This window comes from Bos indicus, unplaced genomic scaffold (genome assembly GCF_029378745.1).
Source record: "Bos indicus isolate NIAB-ARS_2022 breed Sahiwal x Tharparkar unplaced genomic scaffold, NIAB-ARS_B.indTharparkar_mat_pri_1.0 scaffold_64, whole genome shotgun sequence".
Classification (NCBI taxonomy): domain Eukaryota; kingdom Metazoa; phylum Chordata; class Mammalia; order Artiodactyla; family Bovidae; genus Bos; species Bos indicus.
This window is the reverse complement of record NW_027223727.1, coordinates 324,521-351,537: the sequence shown is the minus strand read 5'-3', so window position 1 is coordinate 351,537 and position 27,017 is coordinate 324,521. Positions and strand designations below refer to the sequence as shown.

The window sequence follows — 27,017 nt, the reverse complement described above, 5'->3', positions numbered from 1 at the left end:
CATTCCTGGAGTTTGCTTTAGGTTGTCAAAGTAGCTAGTGTCTCTCTTTTGGCCTTATACAAATGCAAGAAGAAAGACCAAGATCATGAATTTGGATGATGAAAGCATGATAGTAATAAATTTTCACATACCCCCCCAAATTAAATGTGATAGTTAAATAAAAATACATCCTGCCACACAATACAATAAGGGGCAGCTGCTGTTTACTGTGGAGAAGGCGATGGCACCCCACTCCAGTACTCTTGCCTGGAAAATCCCATGGATGGAGGAGCCTGGTGGGCTACAGTCCATGGAGTCACGAAGAGTCGGATATGACCGAGCAACTTCACTTTCCCTTTTCACTTTCATGCATTGGAGAAGGAAATGGCAACCCACTCCTGTGTTCTTGCCTGGAGAATCCCAGGGATGGCGGAGCCTGTTGAACTGCTGTCTATGGGGTCGCACAGAGTCGGACACGACTGACGTGACTTAGCAGCAGCAGCAGCAGCTGTTTACTGGGACATTCATTACCTTACACCTCTGCACTACTTGATGCTGTATACCATAGGCACTTGTCACTGACTGTGCTCAGTCACGTCCAACTCTGCAACCCTATGACTACAGCCTGCCAGCCACCTCTGTTCATGGGATTCTTCAGGCAAGAATACTAGAGGGTTGCCATTTCCTCCTCCAGGGCATCATCCCCATCCAGACATGGAACTTGCATCTCCTGTGTCTCCTGCATTGGCAGATTCTTTTTTTTTTTTTGGCAGATTCTTTACCACTGAGACTCTTTACCTGGGAAGCGCCTGTCACTGGCTATCAGCCAGCGGTCTTATCAAGACCAATTTCCTCAAGCCCTCCAGGGGGCGCTAGTGGTAAGGAATCTGCCTGCAACTGCAGGAGAACCAACAGAGGCAAGTTTCATTCCTGGGTCAGGAAGGTCGCCAGGAGGAGGATATGGCAACACACTCCAGTATTCCTGACAGAAATCCCGTCTTCTGTCCATGGGGTCCCAAAGAATCATCATGACTAAGCACACATACACACACCTCAGACCCCAGGCACAGGAAGGTTCCAGTCACAGACATGTGCCAGACCTGTGCTTGGCCAGTGGCCTGGAGCGCCGAGTTTCTCTGCCTAGGAGTGACTCCTAAAGTTACTGCAGAGCTGTTCATCCTGTACATTTGCCAGGATTTCCCTCCCAGCAAGCCACATCTTGGGACTCAGATGTGTGAAGCTCAGGTTTGTGAACTAAGACTGTGGTGGTTTAGTTGCTGAGTCTTGTCCAACACTTGTGAACCCATCGACTGTAGCCTGCCAGGCACCTTTGTCCATATGGGGTTCTCCAGGAAATAATATTGGAGTAAGTTGCCATTTCCTTCTCCAGGGGATCTTCCTGACTCAGGGATGGAACCCGGGTTTCCTGCTTTGCAGGCAGATACTTTACTGGCTGACCTATGAGGAAAGCTCCAGAAGTGAAAGTAAAGTCACTCGGTCATGTCCCGACTCTTTGCAATGCTATGGACTCTAGCCCGCAAGGCTTCTCCGTCCATGGGATTTTCCAGGCAAGAATATTGGAGTGGGTTGTCATTTCCTTCTCCAGAGGTTCTTCCCAACTGAGGGATCAAACCCAGGTCTCCCATATTGTGGGCAGACCCTACCATCTGAGCCATCAGGGAATCTTTTAAAAGAAGTAACTATAGTAGTGTAACCCTTGGAGAGGCACTCATACAAACTGTAGACTGTTATGTAATCAGCTTTTAATAACATGAGTGAATTGATACTGTCAGTGTCTGCCCATAAATCTTGCATGGGTGCGTGTGCTTAGTCATGTTCGACTCTTTGCGACCCTGTGGATTATAACCTGGTGGGCTCCTCTGTCCATGGAATACTGCAGTATTGGGTTGCCATTTCCTTCTCCAGGGGATCTTCCTGAACCAGGGACTGAACCTTGCTGCTTCTGTATTGGCAGGGAGATTCTTTACCACTGAGCCACCAGGGATACCCAACTAGGCTGGGCTGGTATGAAACCTCCAGGGACAACCATGCTATACTGAAAATCACCACCAGGGGGAAGAAGAATCATGTATCCAGGTGACCAGCGTGGAAAAGCCATGGAATGAGGGGCCAGGAAGACCTCACAGCGGGCAAGAGGTGTCACAGGCCCCCACCTCACCCACCTCATCTACACCCTAGACACAGAAATGCACCTTTCTGCTCCTACAGAATCACCTAATTTGTTTACTTTGTTCCTCGTCCAGATAGAGTCCTTATAACTTCAACGTGGCAAAGGCCACTGGTTTGTAAAATCACCAAGGGAGCTCTGTAAACCCAGTGCTGAAGCCTCATCTCAGTAAAATCAGAATCTCGGGAGAGGGGAGGCAGGAATCAGCACTTTAAAAAACCCACAAGAGAGCAGCCAAACAAAAACCTCTGTTGGAAATATAAGATCTCATTTCTTCCCAAATGGCAACTGCTTTCATTGCTAGAAAATGTTAGTTGCTCAGTTTTGTCTGACTCTTTGCAATTCTATGGACTATAGCCCACCAGAATTCCATGGAATTCTCCACATAAGAATACTGGAGTGGGTTGCCTATTCCCTTCTCTAGGGGACCTTCCCAACCCAGGGGTCAAAAACCCTGGTCTCCTCCATTGTAGGCAGATTCTTCACTGTCTAAGCCACCAGGAAAGCGGAAGACAGTTTGATTTCTTCCTGTTTTATTACTGACTCTCCCTAGTCAGACCCCAAAGGCCAGGGGGTTTCATTTGACAGCTGTGCGTGTGTGTGTATGAGTCACTCAGTAATGTCTGACTCTTTGCAACCCCATGGACTGCAGCCCGCCAGGCTCCTCTGTCAGTCGGATTTCCCAGGCAAGAATACTGGAGTGGGTTGTTATTTTCAGCTCCCGGGGATCTGCCTGACCCAGGGATCAGGCAGATTTTTTACTGCTGATACACCTGGGAAGCCCCTCTGTCAGGTATGGCTTGTGCCCATAGAATGTGCTCCAGAGGACATGCTTTCCCCTTAAAACAACCCCTGGGACTGCTGTATGTGATTCCTGTCAGCTGGGGGATGGGCAATTCTCACAGGACAGGCTCAGCTGTGCTGCCCGTGGCTCCAGAGCATAGTGTCAGGCTCAGCATCTCTGCACATGGCCCTCAGAGCTGAGGTGTTGGTGCAGCCATTTTGCATCAGGGAGTCTTGTCTGAAGGGCCGGGTTGAGGTTTCTGCATGAGGCACCCTGTGAACAAGTGAAACTCGACTCAGCAACAAAGGGAGAGAAAAAAGGTAACACTTTATTTCATTAAGTAAGTATTAGTCGCTCAGTCATGCCCAACTCTTTGTGACCCCATGGACTGCAGCCTACCAGGCTCCTCTATCCATGAGATTTTCCAGGCAAGGATACTGGAGTGGGTTGCCATTTCCTTCTCCAGGGGATCTTCCCAACCCAGGGATCAAACCCAGGTCTCCTGCACTGCAGGCAGATTCTTTACTGACTGAGCTACAAGGGAAGCCCTTGTAGCCCTTATTTCATTATCCAGATTCTATTTTACTCCCAGGGAATGGTTGATGGGCTTTGTCAGTGACTGTTCTGTCTCAGCCCAGCCTCCCTGAATATTAAGGGCCCCACCTTACCTTTAATGACCGTTTCCTTGGTTACCTGTGGAGATAATCCTGATGAAGAGAAAGAGACCGATTTCTCCTCTATGCCTGAAGATCCAAAAGGGAAGGTATTGATATAATAAGTTTTGTTTTTTTAATCCATAAGGTAACTCCCTCTTGGCTGGGGCTTGATGTTGCTTCTGAAATAAGTGGGAATCCGTGGTGCCCTTCATCTGAGGAAGACAACCTGGTATTAGTTAAATAGGAAAGGGAAGGACCTAGGCATCAGGGTACACAGAGAACCAGGTCTGGATTCCCAGATGAGAGGCTAAGAAGGCCTCATCACTGTGGAAACGGTGTTTCTATGCTTGTGAGACAGGAAAGAAGGGGATACAGATATTGAGAAAAACAGGATCTCACAAAAACTGGCTTGAACCAGCTAAAATCAATATAGTGTTGAGCATGGTCTGGTCTCTGATCTCTAACTCATTACACCTTCATTATAACACTAAAATTCACTCCCCTCTCACCATGACTGGTGCTGTGATAGTTCCAAGGCTGACCACAGAAGGCCAAAAAGTGATACTGAAGGGAGGGTCTGGCTGCTCGCCACTCAAAAGCCAATAAAGAGGCTAGGTTGGTGGAAAGGAACATTTACTTTATTTTGGATGCCAGTATGTACTCTTGCCTGGAAAATCCCATGGGCGGAGGAGCCTGGTGAACTGCAGTCCATGGGGTTGCTATGAGTTGGACACGACTGAGCGTCTTCATTTTGACTTTTTACTTCCACGCATTGGAGAAGTGAATGGCAACCCACTCCAGTGTTCTTGCCTGGAGAATCCCAGGGATGAGGGACGGGTGGGCTGCCGTCTATGGGGTTGCATAGTGTCAGACAAGACTGAAGCAACTTAGCAGCAGCAGCAGCAGCATGTGGTGAGGGGGGAGAGTGGGCACCTCTACAAAGGCTGACTCCTCCTCCCTTGACAATGAATGGACAAGAACTTTTATAGACAGAGGGAGAGGGTTACGTGTAGAAACAGCAGAGTCAACGCTGACAGTCATCTTGAAATTGGTCATTGGTGGTCTGACCAGTGTCATCTTAATTGTTTTAAGTACAGTTACTCTTCAGTTCCAGGGTTGGTTTGTTCCCATTTCTCAGAACTGTGGCAGTTTATGTCATGGCTACAGTCCAGTCATTATGTGGCTCTTTACCTGGAGGGGTTTTCAGTACCCATAAGATAGCTCACAGGATATGGCTCAGAATACTATCTATAGCCCTTGAGAAGGAATTAAGAGGTCCTTGACTATGCTTAATGACTATATTATTATTATTTGGTCTCCTTTAACTGTTTTTCTTTGTATCTACATGTTCTCACTTCTGGGATTAAACATATTTTTTGGCTAAAGATTTTCCACAGACAAAAGGCAGGCAGAGGACATGGAGGGCAAGGACCGTAGGGTCCTGCTCCATTTCAAAAGTGTGCAGTGGTTCAGTTCTTGAAAATCCCTGTTCCTTCCCTGGAATAGCAAGAATATTCGTTCCACTTATTATCATATGAAATTACCCAGACCATGACAATTAACAACCCCATACCCTGGGCCCTCTCACCTTCTGAGAGGGTCCACATTCTGACTATGGAGTGTGTGTCCCTGAATAAGTCCATTTTCACTCTACTTCAGCTTCCTCTTCAACTCTCTCCTGCAGGAAGCCAAAGACCCTCACTTGGAAGCTGGTCCCTGGTACTCCCACGCTTCCCAGGATGAGATATTTCCTTCTCCCGCACCACTTGTAACGTGGAGGATGAAGAGTAGGGACTATAAATCGAAACTGATGATAAAGCAGATAATCTAGTTTGAGGAACAGTTCTTATTTATCCTCCTGGTGTTGTTTCTTAAACTTTAGCAAAAGTCTGGTTTCCACTTTTCTGGGCAAATATTTTTTTAAAATGTATTCTGTTTTTAAAATCAACTCTGCTGTGGGATTTTTAAGGAAGGATGTTACTGGGTTCTCATCTGCTCCCTAGCTGGATGGCACATGCTTCATCTCCCTCTATGGCATTCTTTCATCCTGGCTCACAGACTCTGTAAGCCTGTTGCCTCCCACTTTCTGAATTTTCCAGACCCCATGTGGGAAATCAAGTTTTTACTTGTAACACAGATGATGGTATGGGAATCTCTTCTGCAAAGCGGCCAACTCACCTGGCTTCTAGCAGGAGGTAAGGCACCAGTCATACTTGGGGTGGGGGTTCTATCATGTCTGATACCCCCCTAGTTTGTCCTTGCCTGGGAGGTTGAGGATGGTGACCACGGGGGACAGGGATTCCCGCTCTCTGCCTCTTGTCCCCAGACCTTTGCTCTCCTCTGACTTGGGTTTCAGTCTCTCTTCTCTGGAGGAAAACTCAGTTGATTAAGTTTTCTTGAAAACTGTGCTCTTTATGCCAGCACCAGTGGCCTTTAAGCTATAACCTCAAGAATTGCATTTTCACTCCTTTATCACAAACATTTATACCATAGAAAGGACAATTTACTTACTCCTTGGAAGGAAAGTTATGACCAACCTAGACAGCATATTCAAAAGCAGAGACATTACTTTGTCAACAAAGGTCCGTCTAGTCAGGGCTATGGTTTTTCCAGTGGTCATGTATGGATGTGAGAGTTGGACTGTAAAGAAAGCTGAGCACAGAAGAATTGATGCTTTTGAACTGTGGTGTTGGAGGAGACTCTTGAGAGTCCCTTGGACTGCAAGGAGATCCAACCAGTCCATCCTAAAGGAGATCAGTCCTGAGTGTTCATTGGAAGGACTGATGTTGAAGCTGAAACTCCAGTATTTTGGCTGCATGATGCTAAGAGCTGCGTCATTTGAAAAGACCCTGGTGCTGGGAAAGATTGAAGGCGGAGGAGAAGGGGACAACAGAGGATGAGATGGTTGGATGGCATCACTGACTCAATGGACATGAGTTTGGGTAAACTCCAGGAGTTGGTGATGGACAGGGAGGCCTGGCGTGCTGCAATTCATGGAGTCACAAAGAGTTGGACATGACTGAGCGACCGAACTGAAGGACAATTAATTTAATATTCTGATAAAGTATCTTGCTATAATAACCTCCACTTATCAAACATCCCTTCTGCATCAGAAATTACAACAAGCACTTTCACATAAACAATAACTCCATGAGATAGTTATTACTTTTTGTTTTTTACTTTTTGATTTGTTGTGGCACTTGGGACCTATGTTGTGTCATGCGAGATCTTTTGTTGTGGTGCATGGACTCTCTCATATGGAGCAGCGGGCAGGCTCAATAGCTGTGGTGCTCAGGTTTAGTTGCTCTGCTGGCATGTGGGTTCGGAGTTCCTTGACCAGGGATTAAACTGACTCCCTTGCATTTCAAGGCAGATTCTTAACCACTGGACTACCAGGGAAGTCCCAGATATTGCTTTTAAATACCCATTTTACAGATGAGAAACTGAGTTCAGAGAACATTGTCACTCAACTAGAGGTGGAAGAGTCTCCCTGTTATGAGGCAACTGACACAGCTTCTGGGAACCTAAGAGTTTCCAGTTTTTGGAGGGATCAGATAGAAAGAAAAGACAAATGTTTTAATTCTACTTACAAAGATGTAATTTTCCAAATTGTTTTAAGTCATAATTAGCTTAAGGGAAAGGATTTTTTTATGTTGGGAAAACACTAACTTAAACCAGTAATATTTTAGACAAAAACAATAAAATTTATAAGCATATTCTCCAGTTCACTCAGCAACTAGTCCTTTTTGTTAATGGTTTTATGAAGGCATCAGGTTTTCCATTAGGACTCTATAATTTCTTACAAAGTTTAGCTCTTCATTTGAAACTTATCAGAAATCTGTACTTGTCAAAAGTCCTTCCTATGGATCTTCTTGAAAATGAAGCACTTTTACAAACATCTTAGTACAGCAACAACTGTCTGTGAATGATGAAAGACTTTTGCATACATGTGCATGCTGCACAGGTTAATAAACTTTTTCTCTTGTTCATCTGTCTTATATCAATTGAATTTCCCAGGTCTCAGCCAGAGGACCTAGAAGGGTAAAACAAAAAGGAATTCTCTCCTCCGTTACATGGTAAAATATACATAACACATGTGAACTATCTTAACCATTTTAAAATGTACTATTGTGGGCATTGATTAGATTCACATTGCTGTGCAATCATCACCACAGTCCATCTCCAGAGCTTTTTCACCTTCCAACTGAAACTCTGTGTCCATTAAACACTCCCCACCATCCCCCCTGCCCAGTAAACACCATTCTACTTCATGTTTCTATGAATTTCACTAGTCTGCTGCCGCTACTGCTAAGTCGCTTCAGTCGTGTCTGACTCTGTGCGACCCCATAGATGGCAGCCCGCCAGGCTCCCCCGTCCCTGGGATTCTCCAGGAAAGAACACTGGAGTGGGGTGCCATTTCCTTCTCCAATGCATCAAAGTGAAAAGTGAAAGTGAAGTCGCTCAGTCGTGTCCGACTCTGGCGACCGCATGGACTGCAGCCTACCAGGCTCCTCCATCCATGGGATTTTCCAGGCAAGAGTACTGGAGTGGGGTGCCATTGCCTTCTCCAACTAGATCACTAGTTTATCATAAAAGGATTCAAGTCAGGAACAGCCAGATGGAAGAGATGCAGAGAGCAAGGTAGGGGGAGGGGCAGGGTCTTCCAGGCCTCTCCAGGTTAGTCACCCTTCCAGCACCTGCATATGTTCACCAGCTGGGAAGCTCTGTGAACCCCATCCTATTGGTTTTTTATTGAGGCTTCATAGAAGCATACTTAGGCAAGGTTGATTAAAGCATTGGCCATCGGTGGTTGAACTGTTTCCAGTCCCTCCTCTCCCTGGATTTGGGGGGTGGGGCTGAAAGCGCCAACCCTTTAATCAGGTGGTTGGTTTTTCTGACTAACAGATGCATTCACTAAAACTCAGGTGTAGTTGAAAGGGGCTTGTTACAATTATCAAAAGATATTTTTTCGACAGCCATGGCGGCCTCGCTTCTGCTGCGGCAAGGACGAGCCAGGGCGCTGAAGACTGTGCTTCTGGAAGCAGGCGTGTTTCGAGGAGTTGCTCCTGCAGTTTCTCTCTCTGCAGAATCAGGAAAGAATGAAAAGGGATTACCACCGAACCCCAAGAAGCAGAGCCCACCAAAGAAGCCTGTGTTGGCCGCTCCCACAGAGCCGTTTGACAACACCACCTACAAGAACCTTCAGCATCATGACTACAGCACATACACCTTCTTAGACCTAAACCTGGACCTCTCCAAGTTCAGGATGCCCCAGCCCTCTTCAGGACGGGAGTCCCCCCGCCACTAAGAGCCCAGTTTAAAGATTACCCTTGCTGTGTCTGTCTGCATTCTTGCCTGCAGTCCTCTCGGCGGTCACAAGACCCAGCGTGTAGAATCCTAGCGAGTAGTGAATTAGCAGCACCCCTCTGATGGTTCAGTCTCCATGTGTTTAGAGACATCTGCTGTGGGGATTTCTCTCTAACGATAGAGTATGGCTCAGTGGACAGATCCGCGCAATTAGAGAATCGGAGGTGCCTTCCGTCTGTGTGGTTCCACTGTGCTGAGCCCCGGTCAGCTTGGTGTTCTCTGGTTCACCAGTGTGGAGTCGATGAGTGTAGCAGGCATTCTGATAAGACCTAGTTCTTGATGAATCAGATATAGGAGTTGTCTACATTGTAACTAACTACTGCACTGCAGAGAAATTATAATAAATTATGGCATTTTATGATCAAAAAAAAAAAAAAGATATTTTTTCACTCTTAGAGCACCTAAGGGTTTTAGGAGTTCTGTAACAGCAACAGCATGAAGACTAAATAAGTATTCTAATTGTAAGTCACAACCTCACAGTCTTCGAGGCTCATCCATGCTGCAGCACATGACAGAATTTCCTTTCTTTTTAAGGCTGAATGATACTCCACTGTATGTTTATACCACACTTTGTTTATTCATTCCAGAAATAATACTTTTGAATGCATTTTTCTTCATATATATTCATGCGGGCTTCATTATGGGGAAAACGTTGGAAGTTCTTTATTTCCCTCTTGTATACCTGCTTATTAGCTCATTTAAAATTTATTTAGCTGAGAGATAAAGTAAACCTTGACTTCTTTCTTATGTACTTTTCTTTGTACATCAGTACACTGCTGAGTAACTGTCCTTCATGCCACAAGAAGAACGTGTTTTGGTCTTTCCTTTTCCCTCCTCTTATCAAAACAGGATTCCTCCAGGGCCAGCCTAGCAGTAGAACAGACACCAGGGAGCCTGAGGCTGTCATCTCAGTAGCCTGGCAGCTTTGTGCTTGTCATCTGTGCTCACCTCCACTGACCAGTATTGGCCACTAGCTCAGTGTGTCTCGTGATTGGGCGGGGAGGGTAGTTTATCCCAGGTAAGCCCCCCAGGATCCTGCTCCATTCCAGTTGGAGACCTTCCCACAGCGCCCTTGTTTTGTCCTGATGAGGGCAGCGTGCCGGGAGGGCGAGCTGCTATCTCCTTCTGCCAGCTTTCTCTGTCTTCACCACAGCTGAGAGGCGTTTATGCTGCAGCCTACCCCTCCCTCTCCATCTTCTGGGTGGGGGCCTGGGCTCAGAGTTTGGTAGAGTTTGCAGCCCAGTTAGGGAACGTGGGCGCCTGGGGTCGTGAGCCCTGTGCCTTGCGGTTCCCCCACCACCTCCATCAGCGGCGCCTGCGGCCTCGCTTCACGCCTGCGTGTGGCCCCCCGCTGCCCCCACCCCACGCCCCTGGCTTGCGCTGGTCCAGGCCAGCAAGATGCAGCCGGTGTCCCCAGAGGAGAAGGCCAACCCGCTGCAGGACGCGAACTTCTGCTCCCGGCTGTTCTCCTGGTGAGCCCCGCCTGGGCTGAGACACCCCGCCCCTCAGGGCCAGTGCCTGACGCTGCTGAGCCTTGCAGGGGCTGAGGGTCGAGGGTCAGGGCGAGGGAGCGCTTTGCTTTCCGATGGCTGCTTGTAGCGGTGGGGTCTCCCCACGCCGGCCACGGGGGTCCCTGTCTGCACCCTCTGGGTGAGGCGACCGGAAGGGGTAGCAGGAACGGGAAGAGGGACCTGGTGGCGGGGCACAGGGTCTCCCTGCCTTGCAACTCGCTGCCCCGCCAGCCTCCTTAGTCCCAGGGAACAGGAGGGGCAGTGGGAGCAGGAGGCAGGGAGGCTGAGAACCTAGGCTGCCCAGGGCTGGTCACCACCAGCGGGAGAAGGACTGGACCCCCGTATGCCATCCTTAGTCGGCTTCCGCAAGACAGCTCCAGATTCATAGTGAACTATGAATTCAACGGGACTTTGAAAACTCCGGATTCAAAGGGAACTAATTTGCACCCTTTCCCCACTAAGCAAACAGCCCTGAGCCGCTTCCTTTATCTAGTTAGTGCTCTGCTCCTGTTGTCATCTTCCAGTAATGTCCCTACCTTTCCCCATATTTCTTAGGTGACAGCTGAGTCCAACTGCACTGGGTTCCCTTGTCCCTGTGTCTGTGACCAGGTCTCCCTGCCTCCCTCTTTCTCTCCGTGTGCATCTCTCACTGTATATCCTGGTATCTAGTTGTGACACATTTCACGTGTGTAAGAACACTATTGTTTTTTATTTAATGAAAGTGAAAGTGAAGTCGCTCAGTCATGTCCGACTCTTTGCGACCCCATGAATTGTAGCCTACCAGGCTCTTCCATCCATGGGATTCTCCAGGCAAGAGTACTGGAGTGGATTGCCATTTCCTTCTCCAGGGGATATTCCCAACCCAGGGATCTAACCTGGGTCTACTGCATTGTAGGCAGATGCTTTTACCACCTGAATCACCACCGTTTAATGAATGGGGACACAATTCTTGAACCTATTTTAATTTTACCTGGGATACACTGAGGACTGGAGTATGGATTTGACCAGTCCCTTTCCTTACTGTGAATATTTCCACTTCCACCTTTGAGAGTCACCTTGGGGATGGGGTCCCTGAAGCCTGTGGGGTCTTATCTGCATCTCTAGCCTTTCCAGAAGCAGTGCAAGGTCTTGATGCAGGTGGTCCTGCCCAGGAGTCCTTTGGTCCTGAAAACACTGAAGGGTCCCTGAGCTGGGAGGAAACACACAGATGAGAAGGGACTCCGAGAGATGAAGCTGTCAACTAAAGTTTTCCATCCAGTAGCTGGGACCACTAACTAGATGGGCCTCAAACTCTGGGTTTAATCACACTTGGGTGATTATTATATCTTTCATTTCTGGACCCTAAATCATTCATCTTTCTCACAAATTCTGACATTTCCTTTTTTTCATATGGGAAGGCCTTGGGGAGCCCCAGGAAACCGAAGCTTCTATGCTTATTCTGATGGTGGTGTATTCAGTGTGTGTATCTACATCTCTTGGGTTTTTCATGGCCCTTAAGGAAAGAGGGACAAGAAGGAAAAATATGGGTGTAGGTTTCCCTATTGGCTTAGTGGTAAAGAATCTGCTACAATAGCAGGAGACCAGGTGACATGGATTTGATCCCTAGGTGAGGAAGATCCCCTGGAGGAGGCAATGGCAATCTGCTCCAGTATTCTTCCCTGGGAAATCCCATGGACAGAGGAGCCTGGCAGGCTACAGTCCATGAGGTTGCAAAAGAGTTGGACATGACTGAGTGACTAAATAGCAACAACTGTAAATGATACTGAAGTAGAGACACCTCCCCTTAACCTCAGGCAGGGCAAGGAACTCTCCAGGGATGTTCTGTTTGTGGATTTTCAAAATGTGTGTGTATGCAAATGAGATGGTGAGGTGAGGACTTCTCATTGGTTTGGGTAGACACCCATTTCCAATTTTCCTGCTGAACTGGAAGGAGCTCTAACCTCTTATTTTACGTGTGAAGTCACTGAAGCAGAGAGGATGAGTAATTTTTTAAAAACTTTTAATTTTATATTGGAGTACAGCCAATTTATAATGTTGTGATAGTCTCATGTGGACAGGAAAGGGATTCAGTCATACCTATACATGTATCCATTCTCCCCCAAATTCCAAGAGTTTGAGTAACTTGCCTGCATCACACAGCTTAATAGCGAAAGTTGGATCCCAAACCAGGAGTCTGGCTCCTGAGGCTGTGTTGCCCTGTATGTAACTGCTATTCTGAGAATATTCTGTGAAATTTAGAAAAGAATATATATTTTTTCTATTTATATAAAAATATTAAAACTACAGAAGAAGAAGGGCCTCCCAGATAGGTGGCACAGGGGTAAAGAATCCGTCTGCCAGTGCAGGAGAGTCAAGAGAGGTGGGTTTGACCCCTGGGTTAGGAAGATCCCCTGGTGTAAGAAATGACAACCCACTCCAATATTGTTGCCTGGAGAATCCCATGGACAGAGGAGCCTGGTGGGCTATAGTCCATCGGGTCACAAAGAGTTGGACATGACTGAGCACACAGAAGAAGAAAGGAATAAGGATTTTTTTTTTTTTTAGCCAGGTCTACTTGCGGATATTTTGGTTATTTCTTAGTCTTTACCCTAGAAATCTTGGCATATCTGCACATGCACAGTTTTTTTTTTAGTCAAAATTATAGCTCATGATTTTTTAGAATTAATTTTTGTTGGCATATAGTTGCTTAACCCTGTTATGTTAGTTATGCACCACAATGAGACACCAGCTCATACATATTAGGAGGGCTCCCATGGGGAAAAAAAGGAAGAAAAAATAGTGTTGGCAAGGATGTGAAGAAACTAGAATCCTGCACACGGACGGTGGGGTTGTAAAATGGTGCATCACAAAGGACAAATATTTTATGATTTGATTTACATGAAGTCCTCAGAGCAGTCAAATTTAAAGAGAAACAAAGTGGCCTTGTGGTTGCCAGGGGCTGGGGGCAAGGGAAGTGGGGAGTTAGTGTTTGATGGCACAACAGTGCAGGAGGAAGAGAGTGCTGGAAACTGGTTGCATAGTAATGTTAAGATAGGTAACAATAATGAGCCGCGTGCTTGAAAAATCATCAAGATGGTAAACTTTATGTCGTGTGCATTTCCCACAGTTTTGACAAATTTAATGAGAAAAAAAATGGCACCTGATGTGCCTCATTTGGAAGTGTTCCTGTGTTAGAGTCTAGACTTTGCCACTTCCTGATTAGTGGCTAGTACCTCTAAGTATTGGCCTCGGGAAAGTGGGGAGAAGACCTGGAGAGAACACCTCCCTGGGATGCTGAGAGGGTCAGTGATGCTCTGAACAGGACAAGCGCCCCCAGACAAACAGCAGTCATCACCACCACAGAGCGCTTGAGTAATCCCAGGGTCCCCAGTAGAAAGCCTCTGAAAGTTTGATACATGAGGTTACAACAACAGCACCAACAGGAAGAAGAAGGACTGCTGTCCTTTCCTAGCAAGGACGCAGGCAATGAAAAGCCATGGACTCTGTAAGAGCCCTTCAAACCTCCTCTTCCCGTCTATAAAAGTGCTCTCCAGCCCTGGCACTTTGGGGACTTACACTTGGCTCTCCACAAATGCAGACCTCAAACTGCAATTCTCTGCTGATTCTGGATAAGCCCATCTTTGCTGGGGAAATATTTTGCAGTCTGTCTGTTTCAGGTCAACAGAGGGTAGGAATCAACACACTGGGGGACCCATGGAAGACTCTGAATGGCAAATTATCCACTTGATACCTCTTAAAGGACACTAGTCTCAGGCTGATCAGATGCAGAACTATAAAGACCAAAAAAACCAAGAATAAACTACAGGAGATAAATTTAAATTTGTTAGGCAGTTTATTTTGCTGTAAGGACATACCAATAAATTTGACTATACCTTTAGAATGTTCTACTTCTTGCTTGAGGCTGTGGTTATTGTATAAAATTACCAAAACTCATCAAAGTAAACACTCACTGGGAACAGATCAAGGTCAGAGAAAGAGCCCTGGAAAGCTCACCCAGCTTCCATCTACAACATGTGGGTTTCTGACTGTTAATGAAGAATAACAACTGGTATTCTAAAAATAGTGCAAAGAATCCTAGTTTGAAATTAAACATTTCTATCTATTCACAATTGCTAGTTACTGAGGGCCTAACAGGCCCAACCTCCCTAAACCATCTCAGCCCTTGGCGAGTTCACATCCCACCTCATGTCATCAGCTTCTCTGAAAATTATCTCCAGAGAGTCTGTCTTGACATCAATGACAGTCTTCGCATCCACACTCCTTTTGCAAGGGGACAGTTCACTCACTGAGACATGGCCAGTGTCAGGGAACAAGAATTTAACAGCTCCTGATGGGCCAAGTGCATGTAGTCCAAGATACTACACCACCCTTATCTCTGGGGACAGGTCCTGCACTCACCCCCAACCTGCTGGCCTCTGGGATGAGGGAGGAGAGAAATGCAGAGCTCATCCCAGAGGCTGCAGTGAGGACACTGGGGCCATCGCCAGGGAAAGTCTCAGCAGGCTGGACAGTCCATTCCCAGCTGGACACGGTTCATTAACTGTACTTCTTATTTCCAATAGTGAGGAATAAGAAATACTCAATAAACCACAATGGGAAAATGGACTGTTTTAGGAAAAAAATGGGGCCTATCCTATATCAAAAACTAAAAAAGTTCTAGCTGCCTTTACTGTTAGAAATAAAATAAGTTTGCATTCCCACCAGCAGTGTAAGAGAGTTCCCTTTTCTCCACACCCTCTCCAGCATTTACTGCTTTTAGACTTTTGGATTGCAGCCATTCTGACTGGTGTGAAATGGTACCTCATAGTGGTTTTGATTTTCATTTCTATGATAATGAGTGATGTTGAGCATCTTTTCATGTGTTTGTTAGCCATCTGTATGTCTTCTTTGGAGAAATGTCTATTTAGTTCTTTGGCCCATTTTTTGATTGGGTCATTTATTTTTCTGGAGTTGAGCTGTAGGAGTTGCTTGTATATTTTTTGAGATTAGTTGTTTGTCCATTGCTTCATTTGCTATTATTTTCTCCCATTCTGAAGGCTGCCTTTTCACCTTGTTAATAGTTTCCTTTGTTGTGCAGAAGCTTTTAAGTTTGCAAACTAGTACAGCCACTATGGAGAACAGTGTGGAGATTCCTTTAAAAACTGGAAATAGAACTGCCTTATGATCCAGCAATCCCACTGCTGGGCATACACACTGAGGAAACCAGAAGGGAAAGAGACACGTGTACCCCAATGTTCATCGCAGCACTGTTTATAATAGCCAGGACATGGAAGCAACCTAGATGCCCATCAGCAGATGAATGGATAAGAAAGCTGTGGTACATATACACAATGGAGTATTACTCAGCCATTGAAAAGAATACATTTGAATCAGTTCTAATGAGGTGGATGAAACTGGAGCCTATTATACAGAGTGAAGTAAGCCAGAAGGAAAAACATAAATACAGTATACTAACGCATATATATGGAATTTAGAAAGATGGTAACAATAACCCGGTGTACGAGACAGCAAAAGAGACACTGATGTATAGAACAGTCTTATGGACTCTGTGGGAGAGGGAGAGGATGGGGAGATTTGGGAGAATGGCATTGAAACATGTATAATATCATGTATGAAATGAGTCGCCAGTCCAGGTTCGATGCACGATACTGGATGCTTGGGGCTGGTGCACTGGGACAACCCAGAGGGATGGTATGGGGAAGGAGGAGGGAGGAGGGTTCAGGATGGGGAACACAGGTATACCTGTGGCGGATTCATTTCGATATTTGGCAAAACTAATACAATATTGTAAAGTTTAAAAATAAAATAAAATTAAAAAAAAAAGAAATAAAATAAGAAAAAAGCGAAAATAAAGCACATAGATTTAGATGATGTTTGGGTTTTTAAAAGACATACTACAAAAGCAACAGGAGAATTTGAAAGGCTCAATTTTAATTAATGATATATAATTTAAAACCTGTAAAGAAACATTAAAATCTGAAAAAAAAATATATGCACTATTACAAGTTATTTCAAAAATATAAAAGCTCTATAGGAAAAAAAAATGTGTTATAGACATTTGAAAAAGACAAGTAAATGATCAATAGACATAAAAAGTGTTCCATCTCTACAAGTCAAATAGCAACCCACCCTAGTATTCTTGCCTGGAAAATCCCATGGACAGAGGAGCCCGACAGTACAGTTCATGGGGTTGCAAAGAGTTGAACAGGACTGGGGTTGTAAAATGGTAGACTGTGGGGTTGCAAAGAGTCGAACAAGACTGAGTGACTGAGCATGCATAAATCAAATAAATTCAAATTAAAGCTGTTTGAATTATTTTTAAATTTAGGCCCAGAAAAAATGTAGTTCAGGTATTCAAAGCTGACAATGAAATAAGCTCACAAACAGCTGTTAAGAGGGCAAATTGGTCTGAACCTAATGGAAAACAGTTCAGCCTTTCACTAATTTTTCTACTCCTGGGAATTTGGAAAAAGGAAAGATGCACCAAAATATATGGTCATAGATATGTATCACATCTTGATTAGCAATAAACTGTATTAAACAAAAGTGAGAGACTTCATACATTTCAATTAAATACCGATTTTGACAGAAAGAGACTCTCAGACTTTGGAGAATGAATTTGTGGTTGCCAAGGAGAGTGATGGGGGAAAGGGATAGTTTGGGAGTTTGGTAGGGACGTGTACACACTGATGTATTTAGGATGGATAACCAGCAAAGACCTACTGTATCACACAGGGAACTCCGCTCAATGTTATGTGGCAGCCTGGATGGGAGTGGGGTTTGGGGGAGAATGGATACATGTGTATGTATGGCTCAGTCCCTTTGCTGTCCTCCTGAAACTACCATGTTGTCAGTTGAATATACTCCTTTACAAAATAAAAAAATTTAATTAAAAAATAAATGCCACATTTTGAACATTATTTAATGCTATAAATAAATGTTAACCATCAAAAGTTAAGGAAGCAGGATCCAAAGATATTTTAATGTTGAGCATCTTTTCCTCCTCAAGCAGAATTTTAAAGAGGGTCTTTTATGGGCTTCCCTTGTAGCTCAGATGGTAAAAAGTCTGTCTGTAATGCAGGAGAACCTGATTCAATCCCTGGGTTGAGAAGATCCCCTGGAGAAGGGAATGGCTACCCACTCCAGTATTCTTGCCTAGAGAATTCTGTGGACAGATCATGGGGTTGCAAAGAGTTGGACACAACTGAGTGACTAATGCTTTCACTTTGGGGGCAGGGTGTCATCATCTGGGTAAGTCCCAGTGTTAATTCCCTGAGCATTTTATATAGGGGACATTTTATATAGGGGACAAGTGTGGAATAAATCACCCAACTTGTGTCAAACCTGCTCAGTGGTAAAGCTCCTAGATGTGCACCATTGTTTCGGAAGGAAACTGAGACCTAGAGATGTTAAAGGTCATGGAGCTGCTGAACTGGAGTGGAGACGTGGAGCAGAGGACAGCTGAGGCCCTGGGTGCTCAGCACCGTTGCTGGGACTAGAGTTCAGTCTTCTGACTCCTGGACCAGGGCTCTTTAGAGGTGCCAAGGTACCTGGATTAGTAAAATCTGAAGTTCAGTCTATCTTATCACTTCTTTAATGAGTCATGGATATTCATATGTTCAACAAATAGTTCTTAAGCATCTATACCCATGTTGTCCTAGGAATAACAGGATAGAAGAAATGCGATCTCTGTCGTTGTTATTCAGTCGTTCAGCCATGTCCAACTTTATGACCCCATGGACCAGCACACCAGGCTTCCTTGTCCTTTACTCTCTCCCATAGTTTGCTCAATTTCATGTCCATTGAGTCGGTGATGTTATCTAACCATCTCATCTTCTGCTGCCCTCTTCTCCTTTTGCCTTCAATCTTTCCCAGAATCTGGGTCTTTTCCGATCAGTCAGCTCTTTGCATCAGGTTGGCCAAAGTATTGGAACTTCAGGATCAGGCCTTCCAATGAATAATCAGAGTTGATTTCTTTAGGACTGACTGATTTGATCTCTATCCATGGGTTATCATTGTCTGGCCTTGGAAATTTCCTTACCCTGGCACATCAGTAAAATGGTGTTTACCAATGGACTGCCTCTGAATGCTATTATCATTTAAATAATGCATAATCGATCTGAATAAGTTTTTTGGTGGGATCATCTGTACAGTTACTGTTTTTTTCCCTTTATAATAAATAATTGCAGAGAGATAATTTGAGATTATGTAAATATCTCTGCTTCAAGCTTTCACACACTATTTTTAATTTCCATTGATGATTTTCTGACTTGATTGTTCCTTTTTTTTCTGAATTGTTAAACATTTTTATTGTGCAGACTTATAAGGTTGCAGGACATGCAGGATAAAAAAGTGTAAAATATCAGTAAGCATATAAAATTTCAGCAGTCTTTTGGACCAGCAGTTGATTTGCACAAGGGACTAAGCATCTGTATGGAGCAGACATATCTTGGGATACATAGTTTACAGATTGAATCACAAAACAATTTAAAAATTAGTATAGTACATTTTCAGTTATGTACACAACTTAAAAGTAACTGATTACTCCTTTTATGTTTGTTTGCATTTGTTTGCAAGAGTTTTACTTTCTCTCCTGTTTATGTAGCACTAAGGATTCATGGATTCTTTCATTATTTACTGGATTAAGGTTAATTGCCATTTATTTGTTTTGATGCTCAAAGTATCCCAGATTTGTCTAGCAAGAGCCATCCAAGCTTCTCTGTCCTTCTACACATCCTCATGAATCCTTGAGCGCTTCCTTATTTTATGGCACAAGAAGTCTCAGACCCATCTTGGACTTTGTCTGCCTGTTGGTCTTGGCCTGTAGATGGTGAGGCTTTTGCCGGGATTGCCTGGGACTCTGCTCACCAGGACTCATACTAGTTATGAGAAGCCCCCACAGAAATTCTCCTTTTGCAGTCTGTGTTGTGGCTGGATCGGCCCTTCTGGTTCTTAGGATTGTGAGATACATCTCAGCGACAACCATCAGGGAACTTTGAAATGCCAAGGTGTATCACTCACATGCCCCGTAGGATACAAGGCACCCCAGGGGTGACACAGCGAGGTCCTGGGTGGAAAGAGAGAGCTCATGGGCAAGCTTGGACTTGGGGTTCTGCCTTTTTGGGGTTGAGGGTGGTGTGTCTATGATTTTAAAGTTTCACTCTTTATTGATGTATTTAAAAAATAAGAGTGGGAATTAAAGTGCTGGAAGGGAGAAGCAAACAGTCAGTGAGATGGTCTGTTATCAGGTCAACCAGAGCTTTCTAAAGCGGGAACTTCACGGGTGGGGTGGCCTGGCTCTTTATCTCATCATGTAGCTGTCACGTGTTCACTGGAGATGGATGTCTTTGACATGGATATCTCTAAAGCTTCATGTCAGGCACTTATATTACAGTGAAAAAACCAGAATTATCAGTGCTGACACACACAGCCTCAACCTTGGAACCAGTCATTTCTTCAGTTGGTTCCTTTTAGGCAAGAAGGATATTACAAAGCCAAGACCTGGATGAAGGGGGCCAAAGGACACAAACTTCCATTATAAAATAAGTTATACAGTAGGATTAACTATAGTCACCAGACTGCATATTACATCCTCGTGAAAGTGAAAGTCCCTCGGTCATGTTCAACTCTTTGTGACCCCATGGACTATACAGTTTGTGGAATTGCTGCCTGCAATGCGAGAGACCTGGGTCTGATCCCTGGGTTGGGAAGATCCCCTGGAGAAGGGAATGGCTACCCACCCCAGTATTCTGGCCTGGAGAATTCCATGAACTGTATAGTCCATGGGGTTGCAGAGTCGGACATGACTGAGCGACTTTCACTTTCATGAAGGTGTAATGTCCAGTCTGGTGACTATAGTTAATCCTACTGTATTGAATATTTGAAAGCTGATAAGAGAGGAGACCTTAAGAGTCCTTCCCACAAGAAAAAAATTGTAATTGTGTATGTTAAACAAAACCCCAAGATCGGGGGGCTAGCATGCTCTTTGCTAACAATGTGTCATTGCTTCCGGGGCCTCTCAGCCTACAGAGTTAGGGAATGTGTATGTATGTGTGTGTGAGTGTGTAAACACGTGTCCAATTATTCCACCATATCTATATATTTAAAATATAGTTGTTGTTTTTTTTTTTTAACAAAGCCCATCACTGTAGGATTCTAATTAGAGCTATGAAATTTAGATATATGTCACTGTCCTTTTAATTTTTAACAGGTGGCTAAACCCCTTGTTTAAAATTGGTTACGAACGGAAATTAAAACCAGATGATTTGTACTCAGTGCTTCCAGAAGATCGCTCCCAGCACCTTGGAGAAGAGCTGCAAGGGTGAGCACAGACATCAGGGAGAAGGGGAGGGAGAGTGAGAATTTCCACATGGGGCTAAAGGTGTGGGGGAGGCTTTGCTTCCTCTGGGTTCTTCTGAGCCTGCTCCCCTGACACTGCATGCTCACCCCCTCAGGCTGACTCCGGGCTCAACCCACTTTGGAAGCTGGGGGAGCCCGTGTTCCCTGTACATCTGTGGGCATGGAGGGAGTCCGTAGCCACGGTCCTGGAGGCCGAGCTCTGTCCCCGGAGGTGGGGTCCCTGGAGGAGGGAGTCTGCCCTCCTGAGCTGCTCATGAATTGTGAGTCCAGCAAAGCTTGGCAGGAACTTGTTTTCTGAGACTAAGACTTCTCCCTCAAGGCCTGGTCTTGTACTTTTTCAGGTGCTTCAGTCTACACGGCTCATCCTTCAGGTGCCCTGTGACCCATTAGCCAGCATCTATGGGGCAGCCACAGAGCACCCTGTAGTGAAGGCTCGTCTTCTGCTCCGCCTGCCCCCGTTTTACCTGATCAGGGCTCTTCTTCACTATGCTTTGTTTCTCATCACAGGTACTGGGATCGAGAAGTTTTGAGAGCCAAGAAAGATGCACGGGAGCCTTCTTTAAAGAAAGCAATCATCAAGTGTTACTGGAAATTCTATTTCATTCTGGGACTACTTACGTTTCTTGAGGTAAAAGCTTTTCCATACTGTGCATTGCTTCTCAGTGTGTGCAGATTAGCACTGAGATGGATGAGATGGTGGGGAGAGAGGACAGTGGTTTAAGGTCTGAAGTTAAAACTTGTCTGTGAATCACGATGTAGTTCAGTGGTTGTATTTACTTTTAGAATGGACAGGTGCTTAAAGACAAATGCTCCAGGGGATTACAGTTGGGTTGGCCAAAAAATTCTTTCAGCTTATGGGAAAACTTGAATGAACTTTTTGCCAAGCCAATGTTTTTCTTTTAACCAATTAAAGCATAGTATTGTAGAAGGATGGCACTGACATTTTATACCATATGGAGAAGGCAATGGCAAGCCACTCCAGTACTCTTGCCTGGAAAATCTCATGGATGGAGGAGCTTGGTAGGCTGCAGTCCATGGGGTTGCTACTAGTCGGATACAACTGAGCAACTTCACTTTCACTTTTCACTTTCACGCATTGGAGAAGGAAATGGCAACCCACTCCAGTGTTCCTGCCTGGAGAATCCCAGGGACTGGGGAGCCTGGTGGGCTGCCGTCTATGGGATCACACAGAGGCGGACACGACTGAAGCAACTGAGCAGCAGCAGCAGCAGGACATTGTTAGTGTTCAGTAAATGATATAAATGCTAAAAGTGATCCTTGAGAAAGAGAAGATCCTACAACCTCAAGGAATACGTGCTTCCTGGTTTGGAGGAAGTAAACCTGGACCTGAGCCCAAAACGTAAGACATTTTATAGTCACTCAGCAAGTAATTGTTAACTTGCCCAGGACACATCTGATAAATGCTTTGCTAAGAAGGGATCATTGTCTCTCCCTTTCCAGTGGAATAAGACCTTGGGCCCTGCATCTGGGCAGGAGATGCCAGAGCTTCAAGAGCACACCCTTCCCTGAGCTACTCCCTCCCCATGGGTCAGGTCACCCAGGTCAGAGACCCCCGTGGGGAGGAGCTCCAGCTTCACCATGAATTATGGAGAATCCATGCACCATCTATGCTGGTTTCAGTCCTGACTGTAGGGATGGATTGCCGGTTGAGAGGAGAGTCTTGGTATCCTGGCACTGGCAGAAGGTGTAGGAGGGGATCTGCAGGAGAAAACCAGAGACAGAAAGCCATGAGGTCAATGACCTCCATGACCCTGAAGATCCTGGGTCAAGACCCCGCAGTGAGACACATCCACCTGGGGACACAGTGCTGTCAGCACCCCTGTTCTGGCTGAGCCTTCTGGAGGTCTGCTGCAGACCCCACTGTGTGGCTGATGCTCTCCGTGGTCCCTTAGCACTGCCTTAGGGCCATGGGTGGGCTGTGAGTGTGTGAGAGTAGGAGGGATGGAAGATGCAGTTTCTGTGAAAGGGGTGTTTTAGATGGAGAAGGTGTGAGTTGTCATCAGTCCATTGTGTTGGGGGTAAGGTGGGTGGGCAAGGTGGTTTAAGGTGGGTGGCATGGCTCTTGTTTAAAGGCTGTGTTTACTAAAGGGCACTGCAGGCAGTGGGCAGCTGGGCAGGTGAAGTCCACCCCACACAACTGGAGAGACAGAGAATCTGTCAGTTCCCAGGGGACTGGGTGGTCCTGGGAGATGGAGTTCTCGTTGATGACAAAGGTGGGTTGACCATTGTGCCAGAAGGTGGGAACAGGTGTGTGTGGCAGAGTGCCACTTTAGACAAGGCTCTGACCACTGAGATATTGAAGTGCCTTGTGAATGGTGGGGTGGACTGTTGATTTCAAAGTTGTCCAGCCCTAGTAACACTCCCTGCTGGGGATCCAGGAAGGCCAGGCTTGGGGGCTGTGTCAGTTGTCAGTTGGTACAGCCCCGGGCCCCTCTTTCAGGAGGCTGGTTGTTGGGCGGTCATGGCAGAGAAGTGGGGAGTAGAGGACCTTGAAAACAAGGGAGCTCATCCTCTGTAGTACTAGAAGTTCTAGTAGCAGTAAGAGGCGCTCATACTCAGTAGTCATGGTGGTGGCAACAACAATACTATTAGTAGTGCAGTGGGAACAATAGTGGTCATTGTATGGATGTGAGAGTTGGACTGTAAAGAAAGCTGAGCACTGAAGAATTGATCCTTATGAACTGTGGTGTTGGAGAAGACTCTTGAAAGTCCCTTGGACTGCAAGGGGATCCAACCAGTCCATTCTGAAGGAGATAAGCCCTGAGTGTTCTTTGGAAGGAATGATGCTAAAGCTGAAACTCCAGTACTTTGGCCACCTCATGCCAAGAGTTGACTCATTGGAAAAGACTCTGATGCTGGGAGGGATTGGGGGCAGGAGGAAAAGGGGACGACAGAGGATGAGATGGCTGGATGGCATCACCGACTCTATGGACATGAGTTTGAATGAACTCCGGGAGATGGCGATGGACAGGGAGGCCTGGCATGCTGCGATTCATGAGGTCGCAAAAAGTCAGACACGACTGAGTGACTGAACTGAACTGAGTAACAATAGTAAGTACTCAAAATTAGTTATGTATCAGGAACTGCTATGAGCACTGTATGTGTAATATCACGTTTATTCCTTTTAACCTAACTCAATGAAGTTGTAGGTTTCATATTACCACTATTTGAGAAGAGAGGACTCTAAGTCGAAGTAGTTACATAGGATGTCTGTGATCACAGAGGATAAGAAAGCTGTGGTACATATACACAACGGAGTATTACTCAGCCATTAAACAGAATACATTTGAATCAGTTCTAATGAGGTGGATGAAACTGGAGCCTATTATACAGAGTGAAGTAAGCCAGAAAGAAAAACACCAATACAGTATACTAACGCATATATATGAAATTTAGAAAGATGGTAACAATAACCCTGTATATGAGACAACAAAAGAGACACTGATGTATAGAACAGTCTTTTGGACTCTGTGGGAGAGGGAGAGGGTGAGATGATTTGGGAGAATGGCATTGAAATATGTATAATATCATATATGAAATGAGTCGCCAATCCAGGTTCGATGCACGATACAGGATGCTTGGGGCTGGTGCACTGGGACGACCCAGAGGGATGGTATGGGGAGGGAGGACGGAGGAAGGTTCAGAATGGGGAACACGTGTATGCCTGTGGCGGATTCATTTCGATATATGGCAGAACCAATACAATATTGTAAAGTTTAAAAATAAAATAAAACTTTAAAAAAAGAAAGCATAAAGAACAAATTGAGGTTCCACTTTGGGCTCTCTGACCTACAAGCCTGTTCATCTTTGTTCATTTGACCCTAGATGAGAGGTCATCTAGGGTCAGAAAGGCTTGTCTTTAGAGCTTTGTATTCATGGTTTCAGACACATGAATCCTGAACTTTGTCTAAAGATAATAAATAGGATGCCAAGAACTTCCTGGAGCAGGAGGTCAGATTTGAGATCATAAATGAGGGTAGAGTTCAGGTGTCCATGTCCCCTGGATGCCAAATTTGACTAGGATGTTGATGCCAGAAGCAACATCATGCTGTATTCAGATGGACCAGGAGCCCTTTAACCTTGCCCTCATTACCATTCTGAAGTGGTGATAATTTTAGATAGTGGAAGATCTAAACTCAACTCAGGATTCTCTAAAACGTGAACACATTTACTCTGTGACCTCCTGCCCTCTTTTAATTCCTCTGGTGCACAGGATGACTCAGGGGTTACCCATGGTTCCCAGACAGTGCTGTAACCAACAACAGTGCAAACCCTCCTGGCAGCACCAGTGGGAAGAGGCAAGATGATGCCAGTCCAGGGCAAGGCTTTTGGGGTTAGGATTTCAAAGTGTGAAACCTCTGTCCTGTGAGAATTCAGGAGTGATCATAATGCTGAGGAAACAAGTACCAGGCTAATGTTCAACCTGGAGCACATGCAGGTCACCCCTAATTAGAACAGAACAGCCAGGGAACGCCCAGCAAGCCTGGCCCCTATGTGTACCTCCATGGGGAACTTGGTTGCGGAGAATAAGTCTCTGCCTGCCCGGGGCCCTCAGGGTGGAGAAGAGGAGCCTGAAAGCTCTTCCTGGACCAGAGACACAGAGACCACCACCCCAGGTCATCAGGGCTTCTCTTTGAGATGAAGTTTCACCTGCCATAGTGTAAATGGGGTGACCTTGAAGAGCCTCAGTGGTTCACTCACTCCCTTCTCCTGAGTGGGGGGGAGTGGCCAGGGTTTATATCTTCTTCCTGGGAACCTTAGAAATGGCCAGCTTTCTCTAATCACTGACCTTTATCCAAGGTCACTTTTGCTGGTTGTCTCTGTTTTAGGTAGAGGCTATAGGAAGTCACATATTTGTGTAAATCTTCACTTTGGAGCTCAGCTGATGAGCAAGAAGTAAAGAGAACCCTCTGTGTCCCAAAGTGGGCTTTGTACCTGGACTCAGGGCTGGTTCCCCAAGAGCTGAGTGGTCTTTGCATTTATTTCCCAACCCTTTCTTCCATGTGTCCCTCACTTCTGCTCAACCTGGCATGCTGAGGAGTGGCTGCTGGTGGCAGAGATACTGTGGGCTCAGAGCAACCACTGAGCACCACACAGCAAGGGAGAGTAGGAGAGGTCACTGAGCCAAGTGGATGGGGACCTGCAGAGTAGACCTGCCCTGCTGATTCTTGAGAGCACAGCATGAGCCATCGGATGTCAGTAATATCCACAGTGATGACCTTGGGACATATATGAGGGTGATGCTTTTCAATTCATTTAAAAAAAACCTGTATTTTTACTGTCTCATTGAAAAATTATTTTTTAAAAATTGAAGTATGATTGACTTACAATATTATATTAGTTTCAAGTGTATAGCATGGTAATTCAATATTTTTGTACATTATAAAATGATCACCCAGATCAGTCTAGTTACCCTCTGTCACCATACAAAGTTTTCCAATGTTATTGACTATATTTCCTATGTTGTACATTACATTCCCACAACTTATTTGTTTTATAACTGGAAGTTTGTGCCTCTTAATCTCCCTTACCTATTTCACTCATCCTCCAATCCCCCTCAATCCATTTTCTTTAATAAGTCAAGGAAAGAAGTGACTACTTTTTTTAAAAAGATTGCCTTCATCATGGTGAAAAATTAAAAATTCTTCTTAGAAGTGAAACTTTTAATTACTGTTCAGAAAAGTTGGCTTCTAGAAGTGACTTTTCTCAAGAGTTCTTATTCTGCATGATGGGCTGTAAACAGCAATGAGTTTTCTAAGCCCTTTGTGAAACCAGCCTCTGCCATTAAGGATAGAAAAGGTTTCTTCCCAGGACTCCTTTCTTTTGTGTATACTGTAGACATCTTTGCTAATTTGTTTGCTTTCTGGTGTGACAACAAGTTTCTGGTTTATCTTTACACACAAAAAACCTGTGCATCCTTAAGTACAAATTTGCCCCAGCCCTGGAATCTCAATTTCTCCAAGCAGCCCTTGGCTCCTTCTAGTGGGAAATGGTATTTAGAGACTATGGTCTGGGCACTAGGGGTGCTCATTGCTGTTGGGTTGGCTATTGTTTCTCAGTTTTTTCATTGGATAAAGCTAGAATACATTGTTTACAGTAAACAGACGCTGAGTTTATATGGGTATTTCCAATCTAAATCTAATTCAGGACAG

The 27,017-nt window shown here is 45.2% G+C and overlaps 1 protein-coding gene and 1 pseudogene across 1 annotated transcript in view; both read left to right on the top strand.

The window, feature by feature from the left end:
* LOC139182031 (ATP-binding cassette sub-family C member 4-like) overlaps positions 1 to 27,017 on the top strand; it is a 404,344-nt gene that overhangs the window by 181,753 nt on the left and 195,574 nt on the right. The gene's annotated exons all lie outside the window — the stretch shown is intronic.
* LOC139182036 (NADH dehydrogenase [ubiquinone] flavoprotein 3, mitochondrial pseudogene) lies at positions 8,586 to 9,345 on the top strand (annotated as a pseudogene).